This window comes from Poecile atricapillus, chromosome Z, assembly GCF_030490865.1.
Source record: "Poecile atricapillus isolate bPoeAtr1 chromosome Z, bPoeAtr1.hap1, whole genome shotgun sequence".
NCBI classification, from domain to species: Eukaryota; Metazoa; Chordata; class Aves; order Passeriformes; family Paridae; genus Poecile; species Poecile atricapillus.
Genome location: NC_081289.1, coordinates 146,537,039 through 146,553,010, shown reverse-complemented (window position 1 = coordinate 146,553,010; position 15,972 = coordinate 146,537,039). Strand labels below are relative to the sequence as shown.

The 15,972-nt window shown below is 50.0% G+C and overlaps 1 long non-coding RNA gene across 1 annotated transcript; it reads right to left on the bottom strand.

The window, feature by feature from the left end:
• Positions 1-10,818: 10,818 nt before the first annotated feature.
• Positions 10,819-13,005, bottom strand: LOC131573753 (uncharacterized). Its single transcript, XR_009276238.1, has 4 exons — positions 11,502-13,005; positions 11,245-11,407; positions 11,082-11,161; positions 10,819-11,004 (listed from the first exon to the last, which is right to left on the bottom strand). It is a non-coding gene; the product is annotated as an uncharacterized LOC131573753 (long non-coding RNA).
• Between the last annotated feature and the right edge of the window lie 2,967 nt (positions 13,006-15,972).

Sequence of the window (15,972 nt, the reverse complement as noted above, 5' to 3'; positions counted from 1 at the left end):
ATCTCTGTGTTATTAAATTCGTCAGAGGGCGGGGTAAGCTCCTTCCCTCGCTCTGGCTCCTCTGACGTGCATGGAGGGTGCAGGGTAGGGGGCTGTTCTAAAGGCGTGGTTTTAGAAACAGCGTGGAACTTTCTAACTTTTTTTTTTTTTTTCTCCATTCCGCCCCCCGCGATTTCTTCTAACTGCAATAATTCCAAAAAAAAAAACTCTATATAAACCATCATATCTCTCCATGCAATCTTTTTAATCTCTAACAATATAACAAACTGCTCACTCTGCTTTCTGAAGTAACACAAGCTTCCCGGTGTTCAGTTTTCCCTCGCATTCCTCCCTCGTCCCCCCACGTTCTCTGAAGGGACAGGGGCAGGGGTACCACGCCGCCGGGGAATTATCTGGGTTTTCCCGTGCTTTCAGAAAGGGCAGTTCATCTCCCCCTATTCCTGGGGCTATTAACTCTTTAAACATCATATTTATATTTTCCCCCAAATCCTGGGTTTAAACTATCTCTCTTTATAAATATTCAACCCCATTATATAGACCGTATACAGCTTACCAGACCTGGCTATCTTCAGATTACTGACCAGCAGAATCCAATGTTCCGAGTCCAGGGCCCTTGGAATTTCGGAATGTGATAGTAGATGTTTTTCTCGAGGATTTCTTTCAGGAACTGGTTGCTGTGATCCTGCAGGTGTTGATTGAAGCTTCTGTGAGTTTGTCCTCACACGGGGCACCACTTGTTACCTCTGTCTCTCTTTTCTTTGCCTCCTTTGGGCTCTGTTCTCTGTGGATATATCTTTTCTTTAGTCTCTCAGCCTTCTCTGGGCTCAATTCTCTGTGAATACAGCTTTCTATAATCTCCCAGCCTTCTCTGGGCTGAATTTTCTGTAGATACAGTTCTTTCTATAATTTCCCAGCCTTCTCTGGGCTGAATTCTCTGTGAATACAGCTTTCTATAGTTCCCCAGCCTTCTCTGGGCTGAATTCTCCTGGGATCCTCCCTCGTGGGGAGTTCCACTTATATCTCAGTTCTCATTATTCGAAGTAAACTCTCGAGCTCGTTAGAATCTTGTTTCTCGTGTTTATTGCAGAATCCTTACAAAAGTTAACAGGTTTCTCTAGGCTGGTTTCAAGGTTAATCTTTGCAATTTGGTACATTTCTTGCTTCTGATGGTACAAACAAGGCCTTGTGGCACACTTCATGTCTGATACACAAAATGGCCCCGAACTACGCAGTTCTTTTATCTTTATACTTATTTTTATCCAATTAACAATAGACACGTATATTATTTTTCTTAATGACCCAATGACCCATCACCTCTGTGATGCACTGTGGCATTTTCTATCCAATTACTAACTACTACCCAAAAACCTCTAGGAGAAGAACATGAAGAAGAAAGAAGAAGGACAAGAGACAACACCCTAAATCCTCCATCTTGTCTCCTGTTCTCTAAACTACTTTTTCACCCAGTGATTTAAGAAACTTTCTAATCTACACACCTACCTTTCTTATCTAACTTTTGCATTTGTTTTCATGTATCACTATGAAAACATGCTCATGAATTTCATATTATATGAAATTCAGTGTTCTCTTGAATCCCAGAACTAAACATTAAAAGCAAGGGCACACAGTCTGTATTTCAGACTCCAACACCTTCTATCCCCAGGTGTCCCCAGGTGTGTCCCCAGGTGTGTCCCCAGGTGTATCTCAGGTGTCCCCGGGTGTGCCTAGGTGTCTCCAGGTATATCTCAGGTGTCCCCAGGTGTGTCCCAGGTGTATCTCAGGGGCCCCCAGGTGTCCCCAGGTGTGTCCCCAAGGTGTCCCCAGGTATCCCCAGGTGTGTCCCCAGATGTCCCCAGGTGTATCTCAGGTGTCCCCAGGTGTGTCCCAGATGTCCCCAGCTGTCCCCAGGTGTGTTCCAGGTGTGTTTCTAGAACGTGTTCTGGATTGTTCTAGATCGGGGTCTAGACTGGGTTCTAGATTGTTCTAGAGTGTTCTAGATCGCGTTCTAGATTGTTCTAGAGCGTTCTAGACCACGTTCTAGATTGTTCTAGACTCGGTTCTAGAGCGTTCTAGACTGGGTCCTAGAGCGTTCTAGATCACGTTCTAGATTGTTCTAGACTGGATTCTAGAGCGTTCTAGACCGTTCTAGATTGGGTTCTAGATTGAGTTCTAGACTGTTCTGGACTGGGTTCTAGATGGGGTTCCAGGTGTGTCCCCGCTGTCCCCAGGTGTCCCCAGGTCCCCCCAGGTGTCCCCAAATGTCTCCCAGATGTTCTCCAGGTGTCCCCAGGTGTGTCTCAGGTATCTCAGATGTTCCCCAGCTGTCCCCAGGTGTGTCTCAGCTGTCCCCAGGTGGCCCCAGGTGGCCCCCAGGTGTCACCAGGTGTCCCCAGGTGTATCTCAGCTGTCCCCAGGTGTGGTTTTGGTGTCCCCAGATGTGTCTCAGGTCCCCCCAGGTGTCCCCAAATGTCTCCCAGATGTTCTCCAGGTGTCCCCAGGTGTGTCTCAGGTATCTCAGATGTTCCCCAGATGTTCCCCAGGTGGCCCCCTGGTGTCACTAGGTGTCCCCAGGTGTCCCCAGGTATGTTCCCAGGTACCCCCCCCAGGTACCCTCAGGTGTGCCCAGGTGTGTTCCTTCTATCCCCAGGTGTGTCCCCAGGTGTGTCCCCAGGTGTATCTCAGGTGTCCCCAGGTGTGCCCAGGTGTCTCCAGGTATATCTCAAGTGTCCCCAGGTGTGTCCCAGGTGTATCTCAGGGGCCCCCAGGTGTCCCCAGGTGTGTCCCCAAGCTGTCCCCAGGTGTGTCCAGGTGTCCCCAGGTGTGTCTCAGGTATCTCAGATGTTCCCCAGCTGTCCCCAGGTGTATCTCAGCTGTCCCCAGGTGTGGTTTTGGTGTCCCCAGATGTGTCTTAGGTCCCCCCAGGTGTCCCCAGGTGCGCTCACGTTGTCGGTCAGGGTGACATCGGCCCCTAGGGTCAGGGGTCGCCGAATGACCTCGATGTGTTTGTGCTCGGCCGCCCAAATGATCGGGGTGCAGCCGCCGTTGTCCTGAGGGGTCATCCAGGGGTCAGCGCCGCCTCCAGACACCCAAAATCACCCCAAAACACCCCAAAAACAACCCAAAACAACCCCCAAAACAACCCCAAAAACAGCCCTAAAACAGCCAAAAAAACACCCGAGAAACAACCCCTAAACAGCCCAAAAATAGCCCCAGAGCAGCCCTGACCCTCTGACTACTGCCAGGACACTCCGGACACTGAGTGGACACTCAGGGGTCACTCAGGGGACACTCACACACTCAGGGGTCACTCAGGACAGTGAGTGGACACTCAGGGGTCACTCACTGACCTCTCACCTGGGCGTTGACGTCCACCTGTCCAGTTCCCAGCAGGGACACATAGAGTGGACACTCACACACTCAGAACACACTCAGGGCTCACTCAGAACACTCAGGACAGTGAGTGGACACTCAGTGGTCACTCACTGACCACTCACCTGGGCGTTGACGTCCACCTGTCCGGTTCCCAGCAGCAGCTCCACCATCTCCAGGTTCCCGTTCTTGGCCCCGTGGTGCAGGCAGGTGGAGCCGTCCTCCTCCTGTGACGTCATCGACAGGGGAAGCAGTGACGTCATCGACGGCCGCGCCGTGACGTCATCGACGGCAGAGCTGTGATGTCATCGACGGCAGGGCCGTGATGTCATACACGGGGCCGCAGTGACGTAATCAACGGGGCCGCCATGATGCCATCAACAGCAGCGCCGTGACGTCATACACGGGGGCATGGTGACGTCATACACGGGGGTGGTGACATCATATGGGGGCGTTTGGTGATGTCAGACACGGGGGGGTGGTGACGTCATACATTGGGGGGGCTTGTGACGTCACACAGGGGGTGGTGACGTCACACAGGGGGCGGTGACATCACGGAGTGCGGATGACGTCACCGGGCGGGACACGTGACGTCACGTGGGGAGAGAAGGTGACATCACAGGGAACACTATGACGTCACCGGGCCGACAATGACATCACCGGGTGCGGGGCAGGGAAAATGTCACCAGGATCAAAATTGAGGTTCACAAAGATCCTGAAGGAGATTTGGGGCAGTTTTGGGGGATTTGGGGCAGTTTTGGGGGGTTTGGGGACAGAAGATGAGACACCCCAGGCGGGAGACGCAGCCCCGGTGGAAACGGCGCCCAATGCGCACGTCAGGGTGGCATTCGAGAAATGTGCCCTAAAATCCAGAAATCGGCACAAAATCAGCCAAAATCAGCAAAAATCGGTGAAAAAACGGCAAAAAATCAGCCTGAAGTACCCCAAAATCACTCAAAATCAGCCTGAAACACCCCAAAATACCCAAAAATTGCCATGAAACACCCCAAAATCACTCAAAATCACCCTGAAATCAACTGAAATCAACCCGAAACACCCCAAAATCAGTCTCAAGCACCCCAAAATCAGCAAAAAAACAGCCTGAAATCACCAGAAAACACCCTGAAATCAACCAAAATTGGCCTGAAATGCACCAAAATCACTCAAAATCCTCCAAAAAACCTCCCAAATCCCCCAAACTGATCCCTAAAAGGCACAAATTGAGGTTCCCAAAGATCCTGAAGGGGATTTGGGGCAGTTTTGGGGCATTTGGGGATTTTTACAGAATTTTCTTGTATTTTATGAGATTTTTTTCTAGATTTTTTAGGATTTTTCCAGGGATTTTTTGCAATTTTTTCGTATTTCATGGGATTTTCACGGGGGTTTTTTTGGATTGGGGTAATTTTTGGGTTAAATTCCGGTGATTGTGGGTTTTTCTGGATGCACAGTAGTGCAGAAGTGCCCGCAGCCAGGGTAGCAGTGCTGTTTGACCCCAAAACTCAGGATTTTTATGGGATTTTTTGCCATTTTCTCATATTTTATGGGATTTTTTGGTTGTTTTTTTTTTTATTTGAGGATTCTTTTGGATTAAATTCCTGGGATTTTGGGTTTTTCTGGACTCACGGCAATGCAGAAGTGCCCGCAGCCGGGGTAGCAGTGGTGTTTGACCCCCAGAACTCAGGATTTTTATGGGATTTTTTGCCGTTTTTGCATATTTTACCCAATTTTCACGGGGTTTTTTTTGGATCTGAGGATTTTTTGGGTTAAATTCCGGTGATTTTGGGTTTTTCTGGACTCACGGTGGTGCAGAAGTGCCCGCAGCCGGGGCACCCCTTTTCTTGTTGCAGCACAGCTCCTTTTTGGGAGGGGGTCTAGACCTAGAAGGGCTTCCAATAAAGCAGGGTGCTGCTGTCCAGGGCAGGTGGAGTTGTTCTGTGCCTTCTTTGGGGGTGAGGAGCAAAGGCTGAGGGGGACGGGGTGGGCACTGGGGGGCTCCCGTGTCCCTTGGGGCACGCCGAGGTCCCCGGCAGAGGGAGGCAGGCGCTGCGCTGGAGGAGCAAGGTGAGCGGGGAATGGGGAGGGCTCGTGCCGGGTACCCTTGCCCAGAGGGGACCCCGAGCTGCCAGGAAATTCCCTGCGAGGGCTGGATGCAGAATCCAAAAACCTGTGGAGCTGTTCTGGTTTTTACGGTAGGCATTGGCAAGGAACAGGAATGGATCTCTCTAAATTCCCTTGGAAAGAAACCCCCTCTCTGTGCACGCCGTCTTTAGGGTTTTGTTATGTCAGGAACGGCTTACCGTTAAGGAAGTGGGTTTTGGTTTTCCACCTCTTACTTCCCTGTAAAATATGAGTGTATAAAACACATCTGTGCATCCATGAGGTACTAAAATGCACCGAGAGAAATTTCTATGCCTAAGTTCCATAGTGACGAGCGCGTTCTGCACTCGGGCTTCACCAGAGCTTTATATTTTTGTCATTCTGACCTGTTAGCTGAATGAATGGGTAGAGTTTCAAAGAGAAAGCAATGCAAAGTTCAAAAAGCAGAACATTAGAAAGAGAAATATCGAAATATATACATGTAAAAGTAAATATAGGGGAGCTAGATAGATATATATAGAGAGAGAGTTAGAGAGAAAGAAAAAAGAAATAAATACAAGTAATCCAAATCTAGACAAGTAGATTAATATTCAGTATGAAAACCATATGGATAGATGCTAATATATTTTAATATCTGTTGTGTATTATATCTAGGTGTGTAAAAAAAGAAGTTCAATATGATAGAAATAGGTATGAAAAATATTTAAATCAAGGGACTTATTGTTTTTTATTTACTTACAGGCATGGCATTTAAATGAATAATATAGAAATGAAAATATACACATCTATAATAAACAAATGAAGATAGAGAGATAGCCATAAAATAGAAATAAATACAAGTAATCCATTTCTGGACAAGTAGATTAAAACCTCAAAAAAAGCTCAGAGACTAGAACCACATGAAGGCCTCCACCCTGAGAGACATGAACTTAAGGAACAGCATTACAAAGTCCTTTATCCCACAGTCCTTTTTCCCAACACACAGGAAGTACCAATACAATGTAATTAGTATAGGTTTTTCTTACTCTTTTGAACCCCACATCGGGCAGTGAATAATGTAATGCTTAGAAAGCTAAGACAAAAGTCAAAGTGCTGCAGGGTAACTTCACAGCTCCAGATATCTTGTGTCCACCGAGGAACACCCTCTAGACTTCAACTACACCCTACATTACAAATTTCAAATTACAGGGGCCTGGGACTTGCCCTTTTACACCTACACCCAGGCTGGGCAGCAGGACAGAGCAGCTCCGGGACAACTACACCCAGACACCCGTGACACACAAGACAACAGACGAGGGGACACAACGGGGAGACAAAACTCTGGGCCACAAGAACGGCCGCAAGGACCGAGAGAACGCGGAACGAGATGAGCCGGGTGAGAATGAAGGCGAGCTGATGAAGCTCACAGAACCCGGGAGAAAGAAGATGCTGACGGAATGACAAACTCCAGCAACTGCCAAGACGGATGCCCGAGAATCTGAGGGCCACAGTCCCCTACCAATCTTTGCGTTTCTTCAAGACCTAAGCCACAACAATGGATCCTCGCGGCGCACGGCTGTTGACACAGCACGGAACAAGACCTCTAAAAGACATCCGATCGGATGCTTTTAAAAGAGAGATGCAATGCCAAGGCCCCTGAGAGCACCCGATGCAAAGCTTCGATGGTGCCAGGCCGAGGAAGCCAGAAATGGGAGATGCGAGGAATGATGCCAGGGTTTCTGGTAAGCCCCTGGAAGGCATAAGGCAAGGCACGTACAACACGAGAGGCACAAAAGACACAGACGGCACGATGGACAAGTGACATGACACACCCCGGGACTGCTCTGTCCTGCACACCTCAGCACTGTGAGCAAAAACGAGGCCCTCCCTTCATGAGGCCTAAGGGGCCACAGCCTGGACCTCCCCATCCCCAAAGCTGACTCAAAAATCCCAGGTCACAAGTCCGGACCTGGCACTCCGCTTTCGTCCCCTCTGTGGGTCGTAGCCGTCGACTCAGCTCTCAGACGCCCGGCGGGGAGGATCCACATGGGGCGGCAAGGAAGGCCAGCTCGCCATCTGGGAAGTTCCTCCCATGGCCAGGCTGTCGTCTCTCTGTCAGCTACAATAAATAAAACACAAAATCAGCGGCTGATCTTTGCAGGGCATCAGCCAAAACCCAATAATTCCGCGACTCACGGTCTCCTGCGAACGGCCGCATCCTGAGGCCGCACGCTTCGGCCGCGCCAGGAGCCGGACGCCGTCGTCGCAGGGCGTGCCTGAGTTAAGAGAAGACAAAGTGATGTGGCATTGCTGAAACTCAAAGGGAGCCTCGCTCCTCCTCCCGACATCCCCAACTCACGGCAACCCCTCGGCCCGTTCCTGAAGGCCACCCACACGGCCCCTTTAAGTAGAAAAGGCCAAGGCTTCATCAGACAGTCCCGTAACGCTTCCATAGTGCTCACGGGAGAGGCGAAGCAGGCGTGTTGGCCGGTTGGCGAGGGGGTCTCAACAAAAAGAGACTGGACTGCCTAAAGCACGCAAACAAGACGGGATGCTTGGCGTTGCACCGGAAACTGAGAGCCCAGCGATAACAACAGCTTCCCTCCACCGGTCAATGCTCACCTTGCCCACTTCGCCTTGACTGCTGATAGCCAGCTCTACTTCCTAAAAATAAAGACAAAGAGGAGACCCGTAACACAGTGACCGGTTCCAGTTGCCCTGCAAAGACAAACATTGACTTACCTTCTCGCGGGAACCCCCTTACCCTGGATGGGGCGCTCTGCCACCGATTTAATCCATCTGCATCTGAAAGAGAGCTAAGACAAAAGTCAAAGTGCTGCAGGGTAACTTCACAGCTCCAGACATCTTATGTCAATCTAGGAACACCCGCTAGACTCCAACTACACCCTACATCACAAATTTCAAATTACAGGGGCCTGGGACTTGGCCTTTTACACCTACACCCAGGCTGGGCAGCAGGACAGAGCAGCTCCAGGACTACTACACCCAGACACCCGTGACACACCAGACAACAGACGAGGGGACACAACGGGGAGACAAAACTCTGGGCCACAAGAATGGCCGCAAGGACCGAGAGAACGCGGAACGAGATGAGCCGGGTGAGAATGAAGGCGAGCTGATGAAGCTCGCAGAACCCGGGAGGAAGAAGATGCTGATGGAATGACAAACTCCAGCAACTGCCAAGACGGATGCCCGAGAATCTGAGGGCCACAGTCCCCTACCAAACTTTGCGTTTCTTCAAGACCTAAGCCGCAGCAATGGATCCTCGCGGCGCACGGCTGTTGACACAGCACGGAACAAGACCTCTAAAAGACATCTGATCGGATGCTTTTAAAAGAGAGACGCGATTCCAAGGCCTCTGAGAGCTCCCGAGGCAAAGCTTCGATGGTGTCGGGCTGAGGAGCCCAGAGATCAGAGATGCGAGGAGCGACGCCGGGGTTTCTGGTAAGCCCCCAGAAGAGATAAGGCGAGGCACGTACAACACAAGAGGCACAAAAGACACACAAGGCACAATGGACAAGTGATACAACACGCCCTGGGGCTGCTCCATCCTGCGCACCTCAGCACTGTGAACAAATGTGAGGCTCTCCCTTCACGTGGCCTAAGGGGCCACAGCCTGGAACTCCCCGTCCCCAAAGCTGACTCCATAATCCCAGGTCACGAGTCCCGACCCGGCACCCCACTTTCAGCCCCTCTGCAATTCGCAGCCTCCGACTCAGCTCTCGGATGCCCAGCGGGGAGGATCCACATGGAGCGCCAAGGAAGGCCGTCTCGCCATCCGGGAAGTTCCTGCCATCGCCAGGCTGCCGTCTCTCGGTCAGCTACAATAAATAAAACACAAAATCAGAGGCTGATCTTTTCAGGGCATCAGCCAAAACCCGACAATTCCGCGACTCACGGTCTCCTGCGCTCGGCCACATCCTGAGGCCGCGCGCTTCGGCCACGCCGGGAGCCGGACGCCGTCGTCACAGGGCGCGCCTGAGTTAAGAGAAGACAAAGTGATGTGGCATTGCTGAAACTTGAACAGGCCCTCACTCCTCCTCCCGACATCCCCAACTCACGGCAACCCCTCGGCCCGTTCCTGAAGGCCACCCACACGGCCCCTTTACGTGGAAAAGGCTCCGTCACACGGTCCTGTAACGCTTCCGCAGGGCTCACGGGAGAGGTGAAGCAGGCGGGCCGGCCGGTTGGCGAGGACGTGTCGGCGAAATGCGACTGGACCGCCTAAAGCACGCAAACAAGAAGGGACACTTGGCATTGCACCAGAACCTGAGAGCCCAGCGATAACAACAGTTTCCCTCCACCAGTCAACGCTCACCTTGCCCGCTTTGCCTTGACTGCTGCTAGCCGGCTCTACTTCCTAAAAATAAAGACAAAGAGGAGACCTCTCACACAGTGACCGGTTCCAGTTGCCCTGCAAAGACAAACATTGACTTAACATCTCGAGGCAACCCCCTTACCGTGGATGGGGCGCTCTGCCACCGATTTCATCCGTCCGCATCTGAAAGAAAGCTAAGACAAAAGTCAAAGTGCTGCAGGGTAACTTCACAGCTCCTGACATCTTGTGTCAATCTAGGAACACCCGCTAGACTTCAACTACACCCTACATCACAAATTTCAAATTACAGGGGCCTGGTACTTGTCCCTTCACACCTACACCCAGGCTGGGCAGCAGGACAGAGCAGCTCCGGGACAACTACACCCAGACACCCGTGACACACAAGACAACAGACGAGGGGACACAATGGGGAGACAAAACTCTGGGCCACAAGAATGGCCGCAAGGACCGAGAGAACGCGGAACGAGATGAGCCGGTTGAGAATCAAGGCGAGCTGATGAAGCTCGCAGAACCCAGGAGGAAGAAGATGCTGATGGAATGACAAACTCCAGCAACGGCCAAGACGGATGCCCGAGAATCTGAGGGCCACAGTCCCCTACCAAACTTTGCGTTTCTTCAAGACCTAAGCCGCAACAATGGATCCTCGCGGCGCACGGCTGTTGACACAGCACGGAACAAGACCTCTAAAAGACATCCGATCGGATGCTTTTAAAAGAGAGACGCGATTCCAAGGCCTCTGAGAGCTCCCGAGGCAAAGCTTCGATGGTGTCGGGCTGAGGAGCCCAGAGATCAGAGATGCGAGGAGTGACGCCGGGGTTTCTGGTAAGCCCCCAGAAGAGATAAGGCGAGGCACATACAACAGGAGAGGCACAAAAGACACAGAAGGCACGACGGACAAGTGATACAACACGCCCCGGGACTGCTCTGTCCTGCACACCTCAGCACTGTGAACAAATGTGAGGCTCTCCCTTCACATGGCCTAAGGGGCCACAGCCTGGAACTCCCCGTCCCCAAAGCTGACTCCATAATCCCAGATCCAGAGTCCCGACCCGGCACCCCGATTTCAGCCCCTCTGCAATTTGCAGCCTCCGACTCAGCTCTCGGATGCCCAGCGGGGAGGATCCACATGGAGCGCCAAGGAAGGCCGCCTCGCCATCCGGGAAGTTCCTGCCATCGCCAGGCTGCCGTCTCTCGGTCAGCTACAATAAATAAAACACAAAATCAGAGGCTGATCTCTGCAGGGCATCAGCCAAAACCCGACAATTCCGCGACTCACGGTCTCCTGCGAACGGCCGCGTCCTGAGGCCACGCGCTTCGGCCACGCCGGGAGCCGGACGCCGTCGTCGCAGGGCGCGCCTGAGTTAAGAGAAGACAAAGTGATGTGGCATTGCTGAAACTTGAACAGGCCCTCACTCCTCCTCTCGACATCCCCAACTCACGGCAACCCCTCGGCCCGTTCCTGAAGGCCACCCACACGGCCCCTTTACGTGGAAAAGGCTCCGTCACACGGTCCTGTAACGCTTTCGCAGGGCTCACGGGAGCGGCGAAACAGCTGTGCCGGCCGGTTGGGGAGGACGTCTCGGCAAAATGCGACTGGACCGCCTAAAGCACACAAACAAGATGGGACACTTGGCATTGCACCGGAAACTGAGAGCCCAGCGATAACAACAGCTTCCCTCCACCAGTCAATGCTCACCTTGCCCGCTTCGCCTTGACTGCTGCTAGCCGGCTTCACTTCCTAAAAATAAAGACAAAGAGGAGACCTGTAACACAGTGACCGGTTCCAGTTGCCCTGCAAAGACAAACATTGACTTACCTTCTCAGGGGAACCCCCTTACCCTGGATGGGGCGCTCTGCCACTGATTTCATCCGTTCGCATCTGAAAGAAAGCTGAGACAAAAGTCAAAGTGCTGCAGGGTAACTTCACAGCTCCAGATATCTTGTGTCCATCGAGGAACACCCTCTAGACTCCAACTATGCCCTACATGACAAATTTCAAATTACAGGGGCCTAGGACTCGGCCTTTTACACCTACACCCAGGCTGGGCAGCAGGACAGAGCAGCTCCGGGACAACTACACCCAGACACCCGTGACACACCAGACAACAGACGAGGGGACACAATGGGGAGACAAAACTCTGGGCCACAAGAATGGCCGCAAGGACCGAGAGAACGCGGAACGAGATGAGCCGGGTGAGAATGAAGGCGAGCTGATGAAGCTCGCAGAACCCGGGAGGAAGAAGATGCTGATGGAATGACAAACTCCAGCAACTGCCAAGACGGATGCCCGAGAATCTGAGGGCCACAGTCCCCTACCAAACTTTGCGTTTCTTCAAGACCTAAGCCGCAACAATGGATCCTCGCGGCGCACGGCTGTTGACACAGCACGGAACAAGACCTCTAAAAGACATCCGATCGGATGCTTTTAAAAGAGAGACGCGATTCCGAGGCCTCTGAGAGCTCCCGAGGCAAAGCTTCGATGGTGTCGGGCTGAGGAGCCCAGAGATCAGAGATGCGAGGAGTGACGCCGGGGTTTCTGGTAAGCCCCCAGAAGAAATAAGGCGAGGCACGTACAACACAAGAAGCACAAAAGACACACAAGGCACAATGGACAAGTGATGGGACACGCCCTGGGGCTGCTCCGTCCTGCACACCTCAGCACTGTGAACAAATGTGAGGCTCTCCCTTCACGTGGCCTAAGGGGCCACAGCCTGGACCTCCCCGTCACCAAAGCTGACTCAAAAATCCCGGGTCACGAGTCCCAACCCGGCACCCCACTATCATAACCCTCTACAAGTCGTAGCCTTTGACTTAGCTCTCGGATGCCCGGCGGGGAGTAGCCAGACGGGGCGTCAAGGAAGGCCACCTCGCTCTCTGGGAAGCTCCTGCCATCGCCAGGATGTCGTCTCCTGGTCAGCTACAATCTAGAAGACCAAATATCAATGCAGGATCTTAGCAGCACATCTGTGAAAACCCAGCACTTACCTTCTCTAGAGAATGCCCAGGTTCATGGGCCGCACACTTCACCCCGCAGGGAGGCAGAGGCTTGCTTCACAGCAGTATTGGCTGACACAGCCAAATTACCACCACCTCAAGGAGGGGAGGAAGACTCTCCAGTCAGTGAGGGACAGGGAGCCCAGGGTACCCCAAGGATGGAAACCCCAGCTTATATGACAGCAGTAGGCCCTAGCACCCACTCTCTCTTCCTGGCTGGCCCTAGCACCAGGGGTACTGCCTGCAGCTCTCGGGGGTTCTGGCACTCTGCTGCTTTAGGGTTCCTGCCTGCAGCTGCCTCAGGGAAATGGGGGCACTGTTAGGGCTGCTGTTTAGGGTTTGAATAGTCCTGTACTCTACCTTATATCGAAACCTGTACCCTTTTTATTTTCACTGTTTGTCTCCAGCCCTCGACCTCTGAAGCCCTCCCTCAACCTCTCTGTGTCACTGCCAAGCTCCCCCGCTGAACCCTACAAACTTAGTTAGAACCCTACGCTTGCAACTGGGGATGCTCCTTATCCATAGGCCCCAAGAGATGTCCATTAGCCCGGACCAGGCAATCCACAGTTGCTCCCTACCCTACCTAAGTTTGGCCCTGAGACAGGGCAGAGGCTGACAGAGCCGAACTCTTTGCGGAGGCTAGGCACGAAGCCCTGCCAACCGCCGCCTCGAGGAGGGGTGGGAGCAATCCCTGGCTGCGGAGGGACCGAGAGCCCAGGGTGGGGCGGGGCGGGAAACCCCCTGTTTCCCCAACCCTACGGATCGTCCCCCCACTATCTCCTGGCTGACCCTAGCACCAGGGGTACTGTCTGCAGTACCAGGGGTTCTGGCACTCTGCTGCTTTAGGGTTCCTGCCTGCAGCTGCCTCAGGGAAACGGGAGCGCTGTTAGGGCTGCTGTTTAGGGTTTGAATAGTCCTGCAAAAATCCCATTCCTAAAAACGAAATAACCAAAAAACAAATAGCATCAAATTCCCACCAATATCATCAATAAAATCACAGAACCTCCACCAGCCAAGGGAAAAAAATCTTAACCTAGAAAAAACCCAAACCACCTCAAAAAGATTCAATACTGAAACACAACGCATCCTAACACCTCAACTACCTATACTGAAATAAACTTTCAAAACGAATATTCCCTCTATCCACATCTCCAATACCAGATAAAACCAATAAAGTACTCTATCACAGCACCCCTGAATCAAAAAACTAAATTGCCCTAAAATTTTTTAATTTAATCACAAATTAACCCCAAAATAAAAACTTTAATCTCGCTAACAAAGAAAACCCCAAAACAGGTAACACAAACAAAACCCACACCGTACAACTGACTACCGGCAAAAACGGATACTATGCTCTTTCACTAACAGTTCTTATAACATCAGCAAAGTTAAACATAAATAAAAAGCAACCCTATTGAACTCCACACAACAAATCACACCAACTGTTAAAAAATAATCAAACTAACTCACTAAACTCAAGACCATTCAACTAACCCTAAACATTAGTAAAGAAAACCCCAAAGTTCTACATTTATAGTAATACATAATTACCAATACTCTATAAAAAAATTTAATAGCTAATTAAAAACATTAAAAAAACAATCTAAACTACTAAAAAGTTAAAAAATACCACCCACAAAAATATACCTATAAAAATCCACCATATAAATGCCTGTGTCCCCAGAAAGGAAACTAAGAAATGCCACAACAGAAAGAAATCCAAACTTATCATCAACACCTAAACTAAAAAAGACAACATTAAATAAATAGAACATATCTGTTATTACACAGAACTACAAACAAAATAAGATTAGACCATCAATTACTAAAAATCACCTTAAAACCACTCAATAAAATACTTTCAAAAATTGAAAACTGCATCTAACAAAAGCCACCTAATTAACACCCAAAACTCCCCTAACCAAACAAACCCTACCCCATCTGAACCCCTACATACAATAGAGAGCTAAAATCCCAATAATACCTATCAAAACCTATTTTAATTGATTCTACCTAAAATACAAAAAAACCCATTCATAAAATCATCTTTATTCAGAAACGAAATTTCACATAGTATACAACATAAAAAAATAAAGCAACACACTGTGTACCACCAAAAAAAACCTAATATTGAATAAAAACCACATATAAATACCTTTACTTACTAAATATTACAACCACTATTTATATTTACCTGTATTTCTATAAAAGTATATCTAAAATTAAAAAGCATTAATTTAATCATTAAGGCAAAGATATACAATAAAAAATAAAATGTCCTAAAATTCCATTATATTATATTATATCCCCACCATCTGCTTTATGCCCAAACATAAGTTCTGTAACTTCAAAACTAAGAAAGAAAAAAATTCTTTGAACACACAATCTACATACAGTACTAATACAGCCTCACACAAATTCTCTCTCAAATCTATTGTCTAACAAAGGCAACAAGAAATCAATTTTTTACTTTTTTAAAATAACTTCTCATTGATTAGTGAATACAAAATAATTGCCAAAACCGTAACTTCTTCTAAAACTATTCAACTTTACTCCGATCCAAAAACCCAGGCTACCACCAAAACACCCCACGGCTCAAAAGGATCCACGCCACAGCCCAACTCCAAAAACATCCAAACCATACGTGCAGAAAAACCCTTCTAAATCTCCTGCTCTTTTCTCCACAACAAAACAATTATCATTTCGTTATTCATCCTTTTTTCCTCTTACCTATGCCCTACTTATTAAAATAAACATTTTCTTTCAATTTTCCTCAAAAGATATTTCCTTTAAAATCAATTAAAAAACAGACTGAAACCTGCCTTCTATTAAGAAACACATTCGTATTAAAACATTTCCTCCCAGTTTGTCTCAAACCTTTCTAAGGTATAGATCCCGTTCCAGTGCACCAGAACCAAATCAACCTGCTCTGGCTCTGGAAACATCAGCGACACCAAACCCAGAGCACGAAGCACCTCGCCGCTCCTACCCCGCTGTCCCTCGGCCCTGCTCTCTCGCGTCCTACGCTGCAGAGCGCTGGGAGCCAGGTTCAGCCCCGAGAATTGTCGCATCCATTTCCTCGGACATTCCAGCTTCCACGGGGATATTGCGGGGACCCCCTGCATTCCATTCCCTAGTACAGCAGCAAGACAAAGTTCTCCCCCAGCCCGCAT